Below are 19,658 nucleotides of genomic sequence, written 5' to 3'. Positions count from 1 at the left end.
CGCCCAGGAGGTATTTGTGTCTTACTGAGCTCTATAGCTTGGTCGTAATGTTGACAGTCGTTTTTTTCTTAACAGCCACTCCTGCCAGCCCCCACCTTCAGCAGCCTTGGTCACCAGCCACGGGCCCCTTCTCTTTGTGGAACTGAGCTGGGATTATGTCCAAGACAAAAATCTCTGGGTGGCTCAGCTCGTCTTGACTCAGGCGGAGCCCACGTCTCTCTCTCCAGAGTTAAGCTCTGCTCTGTTCAAGTGAGAATCTAATCCTGACGGGAAGGAGGCAGGAGGTTCTGAAGCTGGAGAGAAAGTTTGAGCTGGGGAATCCCTGCGTGGTCGTTTCAGGCTTCTGCCTCATGGAAGTGTTCTTCCTCTCCCGCCTTCTGGGATTCGGAGTATGCCTTCGGGTAGGAAATTTCCAGAAACTTAGAGATGTCTTTGTATCTCCACGTTATGATTAGATATGGAAATCTTCGGCTGAATTCTTCCCTCCTGAGGGTTTTGTTTCTGCTGCAGTGTCTTTAGCCATATTGTTTCATTAGAGAAGTGGACACTCACCCGGGTTTTCACGTCTTTGGAAGATACGTTTCCTTCGTGGAAATACACGCACGGTTTTACCAGTGCATGTAACTCGTTTGTGCATTCGTGCCTAAACGAGTTGGTAGGAATACAGTGATTAATGGGAATTTTTAAATATCAGTCCTTTTAACATGTTGGGGTTGCACATACAATTTCTTTCGTTGTGCGTTCTTCAGGAAATTCTGTTCCAATAGGTGGTCTTCTCTCATTTTGAAATTCGAATTCATTTTCTCAGTTCTAGACTTTTGTCCAGTTGGCCTCCGCCCTGACCCCTGATGAGGTTGGAGTCCGGGGAAAGGGCCTGGGCTTTGGAGCCGCGTGGGCCTGCTGCTGGAGTCTGACTCTGGGCCACCTAATTGTTCAGGCTCCCTTCTAACATGAAGGTGTCTACACCTACCCTGTTGGAGAGTGAGGGTCAAATAGTCCAATACAGGTGGGAAAGGCCTGGATCGTGGTTGCTCAACAACGTGGACGTGGTGCGTCCTTCTGTCTGCCTGACTCTGCCCATGTTGACCTGCAGGGGGCATTTTCTTCTCGGCTGTTTTGCGTGCCTGTCTATTCTAGCACGTTCTGCTTCGTGTTTGTGATACTTGTGTTTCATCGTACATACTGTGTCGTCTAAACTTACAGAGTAAATCTAATTAAATAAGTGTCTTTTAGTTTTGTTACTCTTTTGAGACTTCAGAACTTTTACCTAGATCCCAGATTATGATTTTCCACCTACTCATCTTTAAGTCCTATTTCTTGGCCTCCAGAATTACTCCCCAGTGTTTTTAATTAAAACCCACCTCCAGAGAGCTGATTGGAAGATAGGATTCTGTCCAGGTCTATGGCAAGAGGGCAGGTCAGATAAGGATACTTTTTTTTTTTTTTTTGAGGCTTTGGTTTAAATTTTAAAATTTCGGTTAGTTAAAATGTATATTAGTTTCAGATGTACAGTACAGTGATTCAACTCTTACGTACATCACCCGGTGCTCGTCACAGCAAGTGCATTATTTTTTTTTTTTGAGAGATGCTTATTTTTTTGTTAATGCTTATTTTTGAGAGAGAAACAGAGCATGAACAGGGGAGAGGCAAGAGAGGGAGACACAGAACCCGAAGCAGGCTCCAGGCTTCGAGCTGTCAGCACAGAGCCCGACACGGGACTCAAACTCTCAAATCACAAGTTCATGACCTGAGCCGAAGTCCGATGCTCAACTGGCTGAGCCCCCCCAGGCGCCCCAGCAAGTGCTGTCCTTAATCTCCATCACCTATCCCTCTCCCCCGACTTCCTGTCTAGTAACCATCAGTGTGCTTTCTAGAGTTTAAGCGTTTGTTTCTTGGTTTGCCTCTCTATCTTAATGACACATTTTTTAACTTTTTTCATGGATTCCTGGCTTTTGACCTCAAATCTGGAGTTGGTGGTGAGCAAGCCAGTGGAATAGTTGTTTAAAGTCTACCCAGCTGCCTGTCCTTAAATAAAACTTATTATTTTCCAACATGCAATTTATAATGGAGAGAGTTTTGGGGCACCTGGGTGGCTCAGGCAGTTAAGTGACTTCCACTCAGGTCATGATCTTGCGGTTTGTGGGTTTGAGCCCCAGCATCGGGCTCTGTGCTGACAGCTCGGAGCCTAGAGCCTGCTCCAGATTCTGTGTCTCCCCCGCTCTCTACTCCTCCCCCCGCCCCACTCAAAAATAAACATTAACAAAATTTGTATAATGGAGAGAACTTTGCAATGGGCTTTAGAAAAAGACAAGTGACTGATCTTGAATAGTTTGTAATACATTCTCAGGCAATTGCTTTCTTAGTCATAAAAGTAAGGATGTCCTATTAGATAATCCCAAAGACACACCCAGATCTGCTCTTCTGTTATCAGTTACCAAATATTTATCAATTAGACAAGTGCTTACAGAGTACCAGGTGTTGGGTACTATGGGAAGTATTGGAAAAAAAATGTAGTTCTGCAAACTGTTACCTGCTTACTGTCACTAATTTGGCTCATGATAGAAACTGGGGGTGGGGGGGGGCATCTGGCTTGCTCAGCTGGTTGAGCATCCGACTCTTGGTTTCGGCTGAGTTCATGATCCCAGGGTCATGAGATCGAGCCCTGAATCCAGCTCTGCGCTGATGGTGTGAAGTCAGCTTGGGATTCTCCCTCTCCCTCTTCCTCTTTCTCCCTCTCTCTCTCTCTGCCCCACCCCCACTCTCTGTCTCTCAAATAAATAAACTTTAAAAAAAAATCTTAGAAACTGGGAAGACGTGAAGGCTCTCGAGAGCTTTGGTGACGAGTCAAGTCAGCAAAATGTACTAGTGAATATATGAATCATTTAAGAGAAGGGGAAATATTTTTCAAATTAGGAATTCGGTGGCATTGGAGGCAGGACGCTGTGGCTAATGAGGCACCGGACCCCAGGTGTTTTGTCCCGGCCCGCTCAGGCGTCTCAGCAACCCGCAAGGTACCTGTGACCACTGGGGCCAGGCCCGAGGAGCCCTTCGAGCTGTCCTGATCTGTTCGGCTCTGAAAGATTGACCTTGGCTAAAATTAGTCTCTGCTTCCTTAGATTTGGCCAGAGCAAGCGTCCTGCCGAGCAGAACCCGTGGGCTCTGCTCTCCCCTCCACCCATGGCCTGGACCTCCTCCCAGCGACCCCAGAGCAGGCCTTGCTATCTTGCTGGTCTCATCCTCCCAGGTCAGAGGGTTGCTCCCTATGTCTGTATCTAACATCTGCTGCCCAGTCGCCCTTAAAACACATGTAGGAAAAAAAAAAAAAAACAACAAAACTACATCAGCTTTTTTTTTCCTCCCAGAGCAAAATAATAGCTTCATAAGAAAAGGCACAATAGGGAGCTTTTCATTTAAAATAGCGGACTAGGCCACACATTCATCTTTTCCGCCTACTTGTGCAAAAGTCTGCACTGAAAGGCCAAAGGCAGAAGTGAGCCTGACTCCAGTACGGTGTTGGAGGAGAGGGGGAACGCCCCCCGCAGAAGCAGACGGCCCGGTCTTGTGACCACGTGGAACCAGATTCTGCCAAGAACCTTGAATGAGCTTGGAGGTGTGTCCCCCGCAGACATCCCCAGTGAGAACCCGGGCAAGCTGACACCTTGATTTCAGCCTTGTTCGGGCAGCCGCCGCCCCCCCACCCCACCACCCCCGATGGCCAGATGATAGATTTGAGTTGCTCTCACTGTTAAGTTTGTGGTGATGTGTGAGGGTAGCCATTGGATGCTGATACAGGCAGCCGGGGCCTTCACGCCCTCTGCTCCCCATGTCCGCCTGGTTGGTGCCTCACGTACAGTGTCTTTAGAAAGGCCCTCCCTGAGCCCCGTGTAGGGCAGCCCCATGGACTCCCAGCCTGAGTCCACCCACCCCTGCCCCGACTCCTGGCTTTAACTGGTGAACGTCAATAACTGGAGTATTTATGCTTACTGTCCTTATGTCCCTGACACCTGCCGGCCTCCCCATCACAGCCACAGAGTTCCTAACAGCCGGGCATTTTCTCGTTCCCCCCAGAACCACACGGGATTCACCAGACATCTCAGAAGACCCCGCAGCTGGGGAGACACCCAGAGAAGCAGGACAGCTCATTCCCAGGAAGCCTGCAAGTGCGCAAGACTGAGCACAGCCTGGAAAACTCCTGACCCCAGAAGACACGGTGGCCACGAAATAAAAACAGACAGCTATGCCATTACAGGAGTTACTACAGAGGGGTAACTATCTCTCCACAAACACAGTGGCATAAAACCGCCCATGTGAATGATCTCCATCTCTGTGGGCCAGGCCTGGCCGGGCCTCTGTGGGGGGCGCTCACAGGCCTGCCCTGGAAGTGTCGTCAGGAGCTGCGGGCTCAGCTGAGGCTCGACCGGGGAAGGGGCTCCTTCCAGGCTCCTGGGTTGCTGGCAGTGGGCAGGACTGACGACCTCAGGGTCTTGCTGTCGGCTGGCCCCTGCTCCTGGTCATGCAGGCCTTCCCAAGCGGCTCCTTGCTTCTCAAAACCAGCCAGGGAGGGAGTCTGCCAGCAAAACTGGCATCAGAGGTGCCCATGGCACGGAGACACCAGTGGCCCTTCACGCCCCTGCTGGACCCACTGGGTCACGCCACAGCTGTGAGATAAAGACTCAGGAAGCAGGAAGGACTCCTAACTGTCCAAATAAAAATCTTAGCGGAGGTACAGAAATGTAAACTGAAAAAAGGCTGAAACCAACCTAGTGACGTGGGAAAGCGACTTGCGGGACTACTTTGGACCGTCAAGCAGAAGGACGGAGAGAAGGAAACTGGGAGTTAAGTGGAATGAAAGATAGATTCCAGGAAATTAATCTTCACGTAAGGGGACTCTTACGGAAAAGGAAAAGGAGAGAAGGGCGTCGAGAGTCACATTAATAAGAGGTTTCTCCTGAGCTAAATACCTGAGAATTCACGTAAAATTAAAAAAAGTCCACTGAGTACCCAGCAAGAATTGAGGTTGGGGAAGGAATGCTGAGGCATCTCTGAGTGTATTAGGGCTCTCCAGAGAGATGGCCCAGCAGCATAACAGAGAGGTACAGGAGACTGATGGTAGGAATTGGCTCCGTGGAGCTGTGGAGGCTGTGGAGGCTGAGGCACCCCATGATCTGTAGGAAATAACAGGTCAGTCAGGGCTCACAAAGTTCTGGGGGCAAATGATTTTAAGATCACAGCTGTAAACCCAGGCTGTTACAGGTAGGACTGAAAAGTCATAGACCCAGCAGACCCTAAATTATCACTCACACGTTCTTTATGGGAACAGGAAAACAAACCTTCAAGGATATGTGAGGCAGAATGAAAAGGTCGTCCGGATGAGGACGTTAACAAAAGGAAATACGCTGTGTGTAACTCACAGCCGTGAGCAAGGGAACCAGCGAAATGGTGTTTGCAAATGGACCTGTAAGGTTTAATGAAACTGCTAAAAAGTATTCCTAAAAATAAGAGCATGATGTTAAGAATTATCCACGGCTAGTGTTACAGGTGATTGCAACAAACAGGTGAGGGGAAACAAAAATGGAACACTGCTGGTTTTTTTATTGTGCATTTTGTTCTGTTTGAGGGAGTTAGGTACGTATTCTGGTTAAGTTTTAATGGTGATGGACAACATCTGGGTTCAAGGTCCAGGCTGCACGCAGACCCCACGGCAGGCCCATGGGGAGTGATTTGAGGTTCAAGTGTGGTGGGCTGGAGAGCAGGGGGCTCAGACTCCTGCCACGTGGCACCAGGGGCTGGGGTAGCCACGCAGGCTACCGGGTGAGGACGCCTGGGGAACTTCATCCCCTAAGCTTTGGGGACAGTGGAGAAAACAGACAGTGGGCCCAGATTTCTTTCTGGAATAGATAATATGGTCAGGATACCGGAATATTACTGTCCAAATACGAGGACCAAAAGAAAAAGTCAGGATTTTTAGGGAGCACTTAGGGTGAGTTGTTACAAATTCCTAAGGCCCTGAGCACTGAGAGGGCACGATTCATGTTTTGTGCAAAACTGGAGGGAATCCAGAGTCAGAAACTCGGCCAGTGGTGGCATCCCTGGGCCTTTTGATGAATTTGGAAGCTTCGCTAACCGCTAAACCAAAGGAAGGCAGCCACAGTGTTGCCAGGATACCATCTGTCTCAGTAAACAGAAGGGAGACTGTCTCCCATGTTCTCAGAGATACACAGCTGAAGACCCTGTAATGGGGTTAGTCTCTGCAGGCCTGGGACAGTCGCAGCTGCTGTCATGGTGGAATTTGGGGGTTCCAGGCAAAGCATAACCAGCGCACGGACTCTGAGCAGCGTGGAGTCTGTTCTGGAAAGAACCTGCTGTCAATGACTGCTCTTGGGAAATGGTTTCTCCATCGTAGTCCCAGTTTTCCTGCCTTTCGTCTCCTGAGTGGGTGTAGGAATTCTAGAACAGAGCTGTCCAATAGATATGCACCATGGGAACATCTGTGTGATCTTAAGTGTCCTAGTAGCAACATTAAAAAGCAAAACTAAGAAAGAAACAAGTGACATTAACACCCAGTTCTATCTTTCCAGCATGTGATCGATGTAAGGGTTCTTTATGAGATATTTCACTTTTTTTTTTCTCATACTGAATCTTTGAAATCCGGTGAGGATTTTACATTCACAGCACATCTCAATAGAAGTGACCACAGTCAAGTGCTTGATGGTCACAGGTGGTTAGTGGCCACCATCGTGGAAGGGGCAGGTCCAGAAGGTTGTATCATCAGCCCATGCTTGTAACTAAGTTAAGCAGTTTCCCTTAAAACTCTGTGCGATATATACACAGTCAGCCTTTTGGAGTAGGAAATCATTTAATTTCCACATCATTAGAGTGAACATTAAGAATCCAGCTTCTAGAATTAGTGAGCTTTGTGGAAACTGACTTCTGACCCAACGCTGCCCTAACACTGCTACCCCAGAGTAGCTATGAATTTTGACACTGATCTTTAAACATGCCCAGTCTTCCTTGTCACTGTATCTTGCTTTAGCCCAAGCTCACTCTGTCACCTCCAATCATGTGATGAGAATTATACGATAGAAATCATTGTCATAGGAAAAGGTAAATGGCATTTTATCTATGAGTAATTTAGAAGTACTTACTATGTATTGAGGGAGCAAAAAAAAAAAAAAGGAGGGAGAAGCTATATAAAAGTAGAAATACTTGACATTTAAAAATGTCTTTAAGATTGTTAATATCGAAGTTTGGAACTCACACAGTAGTGTTTAATATTGCATTATAACTTGCGGGATCGTGTCCTTACGTTCTGCTTCACTTGGGACAGATGACTGCATGTTTCTGACCGATCATCAATTGTTTCTCATGAAATAAGTCCTTTAGAATAATTAAATAATTAGTATTTGGGGCCCCTGGGTGGCTCAGTCGGGTAAGTGTCAGACTTCAGCTCAAGTCATGATCTCACGGTTTGTGGGTTTGAGCCCTGCATCGGGCTCTGGGCTGACAGCTCGGAGCCTGGAGCCTGCTCTGGATTCTGTGTCTCCCTCTTTCTCTGCCCCTCGCCTACTCATGCTGTCTCTCTCTCTCAAAAATAAATAAATATTAAATATTAGTATTTGATCTATGTTGATTAAACATCTAGATATGTAATATAGGAGTATATGCATATTTAAATATATGTATGTCCCATTAAATTAAGGTAACAACAAAATGAATATACATGATGCATATGTATGCATATATGAGTTATGTATATGTGTTTCCCTAAATTTGTTGGTCTAAAATGTAAGTGAAAATGTTAGTAAAATAGAAATAGGGTGTAGATCGGAAAAGAGATGTGGAACTTCCAGATCACAAGAGAGAAAAATAAAAACAAAATCTGCTCAATCCAAAGGAAAGAGGAAAAAAGATTTTTTTAAAAAAGGCTGAAGAGGGGCGCCTGGGTGGCTCAGTCGGTTGAGCGTCTGGCTTCGGCTCAGGTCATGATCTCACGGTTCATGAGTTCAAGCCCCGCGTCGGGCTGTGTGCTGACAGCTCGGAGCCTGGAGCCTGCTTCGGATTCTGTATCTCCCTCTCCCTCTGCCTCTCCCCTGCTCACGCTCTGACTCTCTGTCTTTCAATAATAAATAAACATTAAAAACAAATTAAAAAAAAAAGACAGTAGGGAGCTTCTCAGGGCGCCTGGGTGGCTCAGTCAGTTAAACATCCAACTTCTGCTCACGTCATGATCTCGTGGTTCGTGAGTTCGAGCCCCGCATCGGGCTCTGGGCTGACAGCTCAGAGCCTGGAGCCTGCTTCGGATTCTGTGTCTCCCTCTCTCTCTGCTCCGACCCCACTCGTGCTCTGTCTCTCTCTCTCTCTCTCAAAAATAAATAAACATTAAAAATTTTTTAAAATAAAAAAAAAGGCTGAAGAGAAAAAAAGTTTAATAACAGAAAACCTAAAGATGTCAGGAAAAGGATTAAATATCTCAGGGTTCACTTTAAATGTGAAGAACTCCCCAGTTAATAAAGCCTCATGGATTAGGCAAAAAGGCAAAGGTCAGTTATCTTTGCAAAATGGACAGAGAGATTGGAAAGAAAGGGAGGGGGCAGGATGGGAGGTAGAAGCGCTGACAGTGGGCGAGCAGGAGAAACACCTTTCATTCCAGAATCAGGGTCAAAAGCAACCCACTGAATCAGGAAATACATTTTATGCACATAAAAGTTTACTACCTTTCATGCCCAACACGAGCCTTTACACACTGAGCCTTAAGCAGCAACATGAAAAACTCAAAGCCAAAAATGATGAATACACTAGCAAAAATTGGAAAATACCAATGGCGCCCAGCTCTGGGGAGGGTTTGGAGAGCAGGGCATTGCAACACGCTGTTGGGGGAGGGCGTATCGGGGTGGGGGGGGCATCCAGCCCTTCTTCCAGGCAGTTTGACCCAACCGAACAGTGATTCCACTGCTGGGCGTCTATGCTACATGAAGAAGTTCACGGAAACCTTGTAATGTATGAAGAGATTGCCAGCCGAAATATCCGGCGGTGGGGACTCCTCAAATCCGCTCCGTGGGGCTGTCTGCAGTGGTCTGAAAAAACCGAAGTGGATGCATGCTTACACACTGAAGGCTCCAGACACTGCCGTTTAGTGAAACATGCAAGTTGCACAGTAATCATACCTGTTGAAGTGCAAGAACAGGAATGCAAAAAGGCCCCAGAGGGACATACGATTGCAATTAAGAGGGCTCACCCGCTGCCGCTGGGGGTGGGGGCTGGGGGAGTGAGGAGTTCTTATGTCTGACTTGACACGCACAATATAGTTGTTTCGATTGATTTTGCTTTCTTTGTATTTTTAAAAACTCAGTGAAGTCATATTTTTAAATATGTCCAATAATTAAAGCTGTTTTTTAAACACACACACACACACACACACACACGATTATAGTCACCATCAGCTTTGTTCCTAAGTAGTGGAGAGGCGAGGGGAAAGGACCAGAAGCCCCTATTATTCCTCTTAGAAAATGTCATGCATCACATAGGGAAACGAGGCTGAAGAATGATGATCGGATTGAAAATAAGTCTTTAAAAAACAGTTTGCGAGCATTGATGTTTTGCACACATAGAAGATGGTATTTAGAAGTAAAACTCTCAGAATCAGAATCCATAGCAAATAGCCATTCATCCAACTCCAAATTGAGCAAAGCTGTCAAAATTGCTTTAAAAAGTAGCTGTGAGGGCACTAGAGAGTTCATCTGCATTTTAAGAAACAATGTTCAGAAACCCATTTTGCACCAAAGTCTTGGAGCAAGCAACCTACACGAATAATGTTACATCTGTGACCACAGAAGTGGATAAATTCTATCCATCAGAGTTTGGGGTGCAGATAATGTCAGCCTCTCACATCTGGAAGAAACAGGGTGGCCACGCGTGTGCTTCGGACCCAGGGCAATACCGCAACCCCCAAGGTGTGCTGGGCTTCTGGAGACATCATTTCACAAAATACAGAAAATTGCTGTAAAACTAGGGCATGATTGCAATTTAAGGGAAATGGTGCAGATAAATCTATTTTAATGGATAAGCTTAGTAGATGCAAAATAAATATGTCAGTATTTCATTATTTATTCCTTTCAACCAGTCTAAATTAGAGTGGAAAATGCAGACAATCTCCAATCTGCAATTGTTACACATAGAAATGAAAAAAAAATTGCTTCTCCTCAGCCATTTAAGTACTTTGGAAAAACTTCTTCCCACTGTATAATTAATTTCAAAGGCTCTTTTGGACTCTTTCGTTTCCACTGCATAATCCATTGTGCACTTCTTGGCTGTCTCACTTTACCTAGGCCATCAAGTTGCTCACCACTGAATGGAGTTCACAAATTCTCTTTTGATCAGTGGGTCTCTTTGGGTGCTTGGGTCAGTATTTCTGTTCAGCAAAAACTAGGTTAGTGAGATTGGACAGGGCCATCTGCCTGGCATCACTGCCAGACAAAAGGCCAGTGGTAGTGGACTCAACCCAAGGACCCCCAGAGGCTGTGACACCTTCCAACTTGGTAACTCTTGATTTATTGAGCAATGTTATTAAGCAGTGAGCAAGGCTTGCCTTTCTTGCTGTCTACCCTACAGATAAAGGAGAACAAAAAGGCTTACTAAGACTCTCCTAAAATTCTACCTCAGTGGAGGCATCAAGATATAGATATATCTTCTAAGAAATAGAGAATTCAATATAGCATTTCCTTTATTGGAGTCAATGTGCTAATTTATATAAAACACAGGACACAGTTTATAATGTGCTAGAGAAAATATGACATTTAAAAACATCAGGGAAACAATCCCTGATAATTTGATAAAAGATGTTATCAGCTTTATTTATTTATTTATTTAAAAAAAATTTTTTTTCAACGTTTATTTATTTTTGGGACAGAGAGAGACAGAGCATGAACGGGGGAGGGGCAGAGAGAGAGGGAGACACAGAATCGGAAACAGGCTCCAGGCTCTGAGCCATCAGCCCAGAGCCTGACGCGGGGCTCGAACTCACAGACCGCGAGATCGTGACCTGGCTGAAGTCGGACACTCAACCGACTGCGCCACCCAGGTGCCCCGATGATGTTATCAGCTTTAGATGAGCTCTAAGATTAGCTATCAACTCAAAACAGGAGAAACCATATGCAAAGCTGAATTTTTCATGAGCAAACGGACCGACCTACTTTCTGATGGAAACATGAAAGTAGGTGCAGGCCCAGGGTCAAAAGGTAAAACAATTGGAATTGACTCTGTTGAGCATAAAGCTCTAGAAAATAAAATTCTAGGCACTAGAATTTAGGAATCTTAGTGTTCCTTGTCTCTTCTTTACATCCTCTGTGTTTTATGTCATGAGGATAATATTTCCTGCATGAAATATAATGGTAAGAGGTCAATGAGAAATATATATTTGGAATGATCAGGGACATGTCAAAACATTGTTTCTTTTTGTCCTTCCATGCTGCCTTCCTTTTTCCCCTGTATTTTTCTTCAAGTATTATGTGAAACTTCTTGATTAGTATTTGGAGAAATAAAGTCTTCAGAGTCAGAAAACTTAGCTTTGCAAACATCACGAGACTCCAGTTAGTTTTCCTTATGGATCCCTTGTGATAATTCCCACATGGAATGGATCCCTGCAATAAATTCCAAGCTGGAATTCTCATCACCGATTTTCCCATTCCCAACCATTAGAACAATCTTGAATTAAAAAAAAAAAACACATTGTAATGCATATAAGGAATTTAATTATTATAACATACGCTCCCTGACGAAAACTCAAGAAGTACACATCACGGGGAAGAGAACACACACAATTCCACCACCCAGAGTGTTTGGACACACTTCTCTCCCGGTCATTCCCTCCATGACACACAGAACACATTTTTATGTAGCTCAAACTGTACTGCAGACACAGTTACCATTAAAATTTAACAACATGCTGTAGGCAGAACTCCACATACCTACAAACTCTTCGGGGTTGCGTAGTATTCCACCGAATGGATGCACAAGGCTTCATTCAACGTTAGTCCTCTGATGTTGGCCTGTTGTGGAGGACAAGATTGTTGCGTTTTGAGAAAACTCTGATAAGAACAGCAGTGAGCTGCTTAGACTTCAGAGAAAGAGGTTGACAACCTTAAGAAGAGACCCGGAAATGCATTCTCCTCAGCACCTGAGTTAGAGAATGTGGCGTGTTTCCCATGAATCAGCAGCAGTGGTTCACGGCGGGGTGGGGGGGCCCACTCTAGACCCATTGAATAGAGCACCTGCAGTTTAACAAGCTCCCCAGGTGATTCACATTCATGGTTTGAGAAGCTATGGCTTAATCAACAGAGGAAATTATGTAACTGGGTGATGCTGGGAGATATTTTCAAATGACACACAGTTGCCTTTGAATAGGATTCTTGAAACCACTTCCAGTATATTGTTCACCAATATATCAGGCTAGATTGAAGAAATAGGGTTTGAGTTCTAAAATATCTCAAAGTTGGATATTATGATAGAAGGTCACTGGAAGTTGATTATTCATCTGTCAAATCTTTTAATTCTGTGTTTTGTGATTTATAACATAGCTTTGTATTTAGAAAGCCTCTTTCCAGACAGAGATGGGATACTTTTCATAGATCTTATATTTATATGTACATTCTGAGTCAGAGGATCCAGCTGACCTGTGTCGACACTCCAGACCCATAGACTCTGTGTTATTTTGAGCTGTGAAGTTTGTGGTAATTTGTCAAAGAGACTCTGGCGTCTGGAAGTGGACTGTCACAAACACCTGTAAAGGGGGGGAGTGGATTTGGAAAGGGACCATGTGGGAGGTGGAGAGAATTTTCAGGAGTATAATAAAGCCTGAATCACCTTGAACAGACTACGGATTGGACATTGCCACTGGGGACTCCATGTCAATGGAAGTGAAGAACATGTTATTATGAACCAGAAGAGGGAGATCCTTGTTATGTCATGGCAGAAAGTTGAGCAAAATTATCTCCCAAAGTTCCATAGAAGGCAGGACTCATGAGTGACTGACTGTGTAGCTAGAGGGATTTCCCAGCAAAGTGTGGGGAGGCCCACAGGGTAAGAAGAGAGGGAGGCCTCTGGTCAGCAGGGAACTGGAGGCCGCCACATAACTTCCCGAGAGGAACTGAATCTTGGCAATCATGTGAATGAGCTCAGAAGTGAATCGTCCCCCAGCTGAGCCTTCGCATGAGACCCCGGCCCCAACAAACTTGAACCTGTTCTTATGGGATACCTTGGGCCAGAAACCCCTGCTGAGCCACACCTGGATTCCTGAGCCCTAGAAACTGTTGGATAACAACTGTTTCCTGTGTGAGGCTGTTAAGTCTGGGGATCGATTGTATGTAGCAATAAATAGATAACTAATAAAGCCAGTAAAATGACATTTCACATAGGCCGCCCGGGCCTTTGCGGAAAAGACATGCTACCACACCAACAGCAGCAGCAGAGGCAACAAGGAGAAAATACAAACTGGAGAGTCCAGGGAGGAAGGGACTCACTATTTCAGCTCAAGCAATGACTAGTGCCATCTCCATAATGCGCCTGAAGACGTCCCAGGCACGTGACTTGACACGCGAATATGGGCAAAGCTCTTTCTGTTAAATTGTGGATTCGCTCTTGCTTTACACCTCTCAGGAAGGGCAAGGGCACTTGTCTATAGTTTCCAAGTTTAAAATGCTGTAGAGATGTTTCGTGTAGGGCGAGGCATGTAATCAAACACGTGCAGACTGGCTCCCGGCAAAAACTCAGATGACGTCAATGTGGTAGAACAAGCACTTAGGTACCACGTTGGAAATCGTCTGCTGGGGAGACTGGATGATGAACTCCTTGCCCAGTGGTGCATAGAGCCGCCCTGCCAGTCAGCCACCCTCCCTGTGTGGCGATTTAGCGCTCAATTAATTAAAATGAAATGAAATAAAACATTCCGTTCCTCAGTTGTGCTAACTCCATTTCAGTTGCTCAGTAGCGCCCGTGGCTGTGGATTCTACGTTGGCCAGTGCAGAAGTAGAACGTTTCCATCACCACAGAAAGTTCTACGGGACAGGGCTAGCCTAGAGAATGCCGGGATCTGAGGGGGGAAAGAGGGAAGGAAGGGTAACACGGAACGTGAAAGGAGATATCACATGACACGGGGAATGCATCAGGGTTCTCTCAATATTGTTTTTTTTTTTAATTTTTTGTTAAAGTTTATTTATTTTGAGAGAGAGAGAGAGAGGAACAGCATGAATGGGGGAGGGGCAGAGAGGAGAGAGAGAGAGAGAGAGAGAGAGAGAGAGGGAATCCCAAGCAGACTCCACATTGTCAGCCCAGAGCCTGACCTGGGGCTCGAACTCACGAACTGTGAGATCATGACCTGAGTCCAAACCAAGAGTTGGACACTTAACCGACTGAGTCACCCAGATGCCCCTTCTCTCAATACTGTTAAAGGTGACAATGGCGTTTAAATGGATTTTTTCAAATAACTCATGAATTACCTCCATAAAAGTTTTTGAACACTCTTTCTATACCACTGATATTTCGAATTCCTCCTCTATTAGTCTTGGGGGGCTTTGTGCAATCCCTACCCTTTGGCACTGGCCTTTCACCATGAGACGATTTTTCTTTTTGGAGGACTGAATGGACTTTGAATGCTACCCTGGGGACACATGGCCCCACAAGCTGGGGTGGCTCTTGGCGCAAGAACACATTTTGTATAGCAAGGATGAGATAAAGCGAAATAAAAACAAAGTAGAAGACAAAGCCTGAGATGATCTTTGCTTTTCCACCCTGCCCTCCGAGGACAGAAGATTGCACGAGCTCCCGCCTTGCGATGTCCCTCTTGGCGTAGAGCAGATGGTCCAGGGTTGGAAATTCCCTAGGATCTGGTCTAGCGTAAGGCATCAGTCTCTGGAACCATTCTGTTAAATACAATGAAAAATGATGCTGGCTCCTTTCCAGAAGGAAGGCGGCCACCTAGCACGTGGGCTCTGGTCCCTCCCATAAGACCACACCACACAAAGCCCCAGCCACAGCGTTTGACAGGGGCCAACGGAGAGAAGCTGATGTGTGTCACATCCCTGCTGCTGGAGCTCGCTGGCCATAGGCTCCACGGGGCCGTCCCGATGGCCCCGCCTCCTCGCACCCCATCTGTCTCTATGTTGCAGAAGCTGTTGACCTCAAAGCACAGGATGCTCCCCCCCCGCCCCCCCCCCGGTCCCTTATCCCGTTGCTCCTGGCCCCCAAAGGACCCTTCCCTGTGCCATAGAAGGTCTTTCTTCTCTGCCTGGGGAGGTTACAGAGGGAACAGTAACCCCCTTCAGGGCAAGCCTGCACCCCAGATCCCCGGCCAGGCCATGCTGGAGGCTGAGGGGTGGCTCGTCTCCCGCTCGTTTCGGGGTGCGTGTGCGGGGAGCGCTCCCACTGCTCCCAGAGCAAAAAGGAGGGTCTGCATCAGGGGACATTTCACCATCCACCCCAGAGGCAGGCGCTGCTGGTGTTTCCCGCTTCGCCGATGTCAGTGTAGAAACTGCCCGTCACCCCTGCTGTGTCGGTAACAATTAGCTGCGTCATATTAGCTAATGTTTACTGGGTGCCTACGATGCTGTAGACACCTGCTAAGGAAGGTCCTTGCATGATTTAATCAGCACGACCACAGGCCGGTTCCATGAGTTGGAATTATTGTGTCAAGGTCTGCTTTTCAGAAAGTTGTGACATGACTGACGAATATTGTATTCGTCCCCAGGGCTGCCGTAACAAATACCACAGACCGCGGGGCTTAAAACAACAGAACGCAGTCCCTCACGGCTCTGGAGGGCAGGTATCTGAAACCAAGGTGTCCGCAGAGCCACGCCCCCTCCAAAGGCTCTAGAAGAGAATTCATTTCTTGCCCCTTCCAGGGTCTGTGGCTCCCGGCGTGGGGTAGCAGCACCCCACTGTCTGCCTCCTTCTCCACGTGGCCCTCCCCTCCGTGTCTGTGTGCCTCTCTGTGTCCTCTCCTCCTCGATAAGGACACCCCCGGTCTTTGAACTGAGGACCCACCCAAAACAGCATGACTTCATCTCAAGATGCTCAATCACACCTGCCGAGATCCTATTTCCAAAGAAGCTCACATTCTGAGGTTCTGGTGGGGACAATATTCAACCCACTGCACAATCATAAGTCTGGACTTATCAAGGGACTGTTTGATCGATTGAGGGGATCAGAAGGGTGTGAAGCTGAGTCAAGGGGCATTTGAAAGGCTGAGGATACATATGTAGCCAGGAAAGGAAGGCTGCGGCAGGCTTGCTAGATTAGGAACAAAACTCGTTGGCACACCATCTTCCGTCTTCCGGCTTGCATCGTTTCTTTTTTGTTTTTAATTTTGTTAATGTTTTTATTTAGTTTTGAGAGAGAGACAGAGCACGAGCAGGGGAGGAGCAGAGAGGGAGGGAGACACAGAATCCAAGGCAGGCTCCAGGCTCCGAGCTGCCGGCACAGAGCCCAACGCGGGGCTCGAACTCACAAGCTGGGAGATCGCGACGTGAGCCGAAGTCGGACGCTCAACCGACTGAGCCACCCAGGTGCCCCTCGGCTTGCATTGTTTCTGATTAAAAACATATGTATTCATCTTTGGTCCTCTCTCTATAATATTTCTGTCTTTCTCTGGTTGCTTTTAAGATTTGTTTTTAAGGGGTGCCTGGGTGGCTCAGTTGGTTAAGTGTCTGACTTTGGCTCAGGTGATGATTGCACGGTTTGTGAGTTCAAGCTCCACATGGGGCTCTGTGCTGACAGTGCAGAGCCTGCTTGGGATTCTCTCTCCTCTCTCTCTCTCTGCCCCTCCCCCACTTGTGCTCTCTCTCTCTGAGTGAATAAATAAACTTAAAAATTTTTTTAAAAAGATTTAAAAAAAAGAGTTTAAGCAATTTGGTTATTGTGTGTCTCGGTGTACATTTTATCATGATTCTTGTTGACCTATAAACGCTGTGGGTTTGTAATCTTCACCAAATTTGGACAATATTCAGTTGTTTTCTCTCTTTTTTTTTTAAATTTTTTTCAACGTTTATTTATTTATTTTGGGACAGAGAGAGACAGAGCATAAACGGGGGAGGGGCAGAGAGAGAGGGAGACACAGAATCAGAAACAGGCTCCAGGCTCTGAGCCATCAGCCCAGAGCCTGACGCAGGGCTCGAACTCACAGACCGCGAGATCATGACCTGGCTGAAGTCGGACGCTTAACTGACTGCGCCACCTAGTTGCCCCAGTTGTTTTCTCTTTTCTACAATTTTGGCTCCCCCATTCCCCCCCCCCACCCCCCCTTTCAAGGACTTCAACCAAATATGTAATAAGCTGCTGAAGTTTGGACTCTTCTTTGTATTTTAGTTTGTGTAGTTTCTGTTGCTATATTTTTAAGTCCACTAATCCTTTCTTGTGCAACGTGTAATCTGCCCTTAGTCCTAGCTAAGTTTTTTTGGTTTTGTTTTTCTGTTTTTTGTTTTTGTGTGTGTGTGTGTGTGTGTGTGTGTGCGCGCGCGCGTGTGTGTTTATCCCACACATTGTAGTTTTCAGCTATCAAAGTTTTATTTGCATCTTTTTTGCAATATTGTAATTTTGTAATTGGCTGTGTCCACGGACACTGCACAGCAGGGGGCAGAACCAGGGTACCTGAGGTCAGAAGGCACCATCTGCTCTGGCCTAAGGATTATTTTGAGCCAAAGGCGATTGCGCAAAAGTAGCTCCAGGAGGAGCTGTCCGCCCTCCCCCACCCTCCCGGAAGTGGAGCAGAAATTCTCCGTGTGGAGGCATCCTCCCCCTGCCTGAACAGAGAGCCCTTATCTGCCACCGCTTTCCCCCTGTATTTGCTGCCTTACAAATCACTGCCCCTGAAGTACGGTCTCCCTCCTTTGTCTTTCACTTTTCTTTGTAGGTTCCGGGGCACCTGGGTGGCTCAGTCGGCTAAGCGTCCGACTTCAGCTCAGGTCATGATCTCAGGGTTTCATGAGTTTGAGCCCCGCGTCGTGCTCTGCAATGACAGCTGGAGCCTGCTTAGGATTCTCTCTCTCTCTCTCTCTCTCTCCCCCTCCCTGGCTCTCACTTTGTCTCTCTCTCTCAAAAATAAACATAAAAAAATAAAATAAATGTATCTTCCTTTGTCTGAATGGCACAACTCCCCCCCCAACCAGCCTAGCCATTTTCTTCTTTTTTTTTCCATGCCATACAAACCTTCCAACACCAAATAAAATTCTACACCTTTTCTCCCGTTGCTTTGTCTATTGCCAGTTTATTCCTAGACCCAGCCGCTGAAACTAGGATGGCAGAGAGAAATGTTCTCTCCCCTGCAAGATTCAGAGATCTCGGCTCCAGGAACCTGAAGGCCAAGGGGTGAAGGGTCAGTGGGAAGAAGAATCATGGTCTGAGCTACATTTTTATTGAGTGTGAGCTTCTGAAGCTCCTCGCCCAGCTCAGGGCATAGCTCAACAGAGGTCAAGGTGGCTCACCAGGTAGACACAGGTTAAGAGCATCTGTCAAGGTCAGCAGGGTCCTGGGCCAGAGCGAGGGCAAGGGAGATCGCGCCCCTCCGTGTTCACACAGTTTATGCAAGGATTGATTTCAGGAGGCATAATGGCTGAATAACAGATCTAATGGGTAATTTGAAAATCAATCCACAAGCAAAGGATGCTATTTATCTGGTAGCGGGCTGGTTCCCATCCTTTCCTGGCTGAGCAGGTAGGGTACATGTTTCCTGCCCCAGGACTCAGCTTCTCTGTCCCACAGTCGGGGGAGCTGGGCTGGGTGTGGAAGGGCTGTCCCCTGGCCCCAGCCTTACCTCCTCCTGGAGACAGAAGACTGTCCGTCCGCCCCCACATTTGTTCACCGCTAGATGGGGAACTTCTCCTAGCTTTCCCCCAGGGCTCCAGAAGTCCCTGGAGAAGGTAGTGCACATCCCTTTGAATTTAGATACCATTTCAAGGAATTATTTTTTCTGACGTCCAACTCAGACGTCAGAAAACATTCAGTCCATGAATTTGCTAAAACCTCAAATTTTGGGTTTCTTCACTTTTGTCTTTTTTTTTTTAGTGTACTGCCGTCAAAAAAAAAGGTTAATTAATTGGACTTTCAAACTGCTCTGGCCTGTATTAATCGCTAGGAGATTTCCAGCAGAAACTTCACTGATGGTGCTTGTTCCTGCATAAACCGAAAGTGACTGGGGGTCGTATGCAAGCGATCTCACTGGGTTTCTCCTTCTGAAACCAGTGCTACGCTGTATGTTCACTCACCTGAGTTTAAATACATGAATGTAAACAATAAAAAAGTAAATGGAAAGTGACCGGATCCCTTTTAAATAAGCTGTTCTTTCCTGGGTCAATGGGACTTGATGAATGGGTGGGGCGCAGGGGAGGGAGGGAAGCAGCTTCCTTGCAGCCTGCGTGCTCTCGAAACTTCTGTTACCTACGAAATTTCTATTCCCAAGTCCTGAGCGCAGAGATAAACACACACAAAGCAGCTGATTACCTCTAGAACCTCGTGCAAGTACTTTCTTCGCCTACAGCATCTCACTGAATCCTTCCTCTTAGGAAGCGAGCTTTTTGAAGCTCTGGTTTGAAGCGGAGGAAGGTGAGACTGAGTTATTAACCGGTGGGTCCCACTGCAGCCCAGCGCACACAGAGGCTGGGATGAGGACGGCCTCG

This window comes from Prionailurus bengalensis, chromosome A2 (assembly GCF_016509475.1).
Source record: "Prionailurus bengalensis isolate Pbe53 chromosome A2, Fcat_Pben_1.1_paternal_pri, whole genome shotgun sequence".
NCBI lineage: Eukaryota > Metazoa > Chordata > Mammalia > Carnivora > Felidae > Prionailurus > Prionailurus bengalensis.
This window is presented reverse-complemented; position numbering follows the sequence as displayed.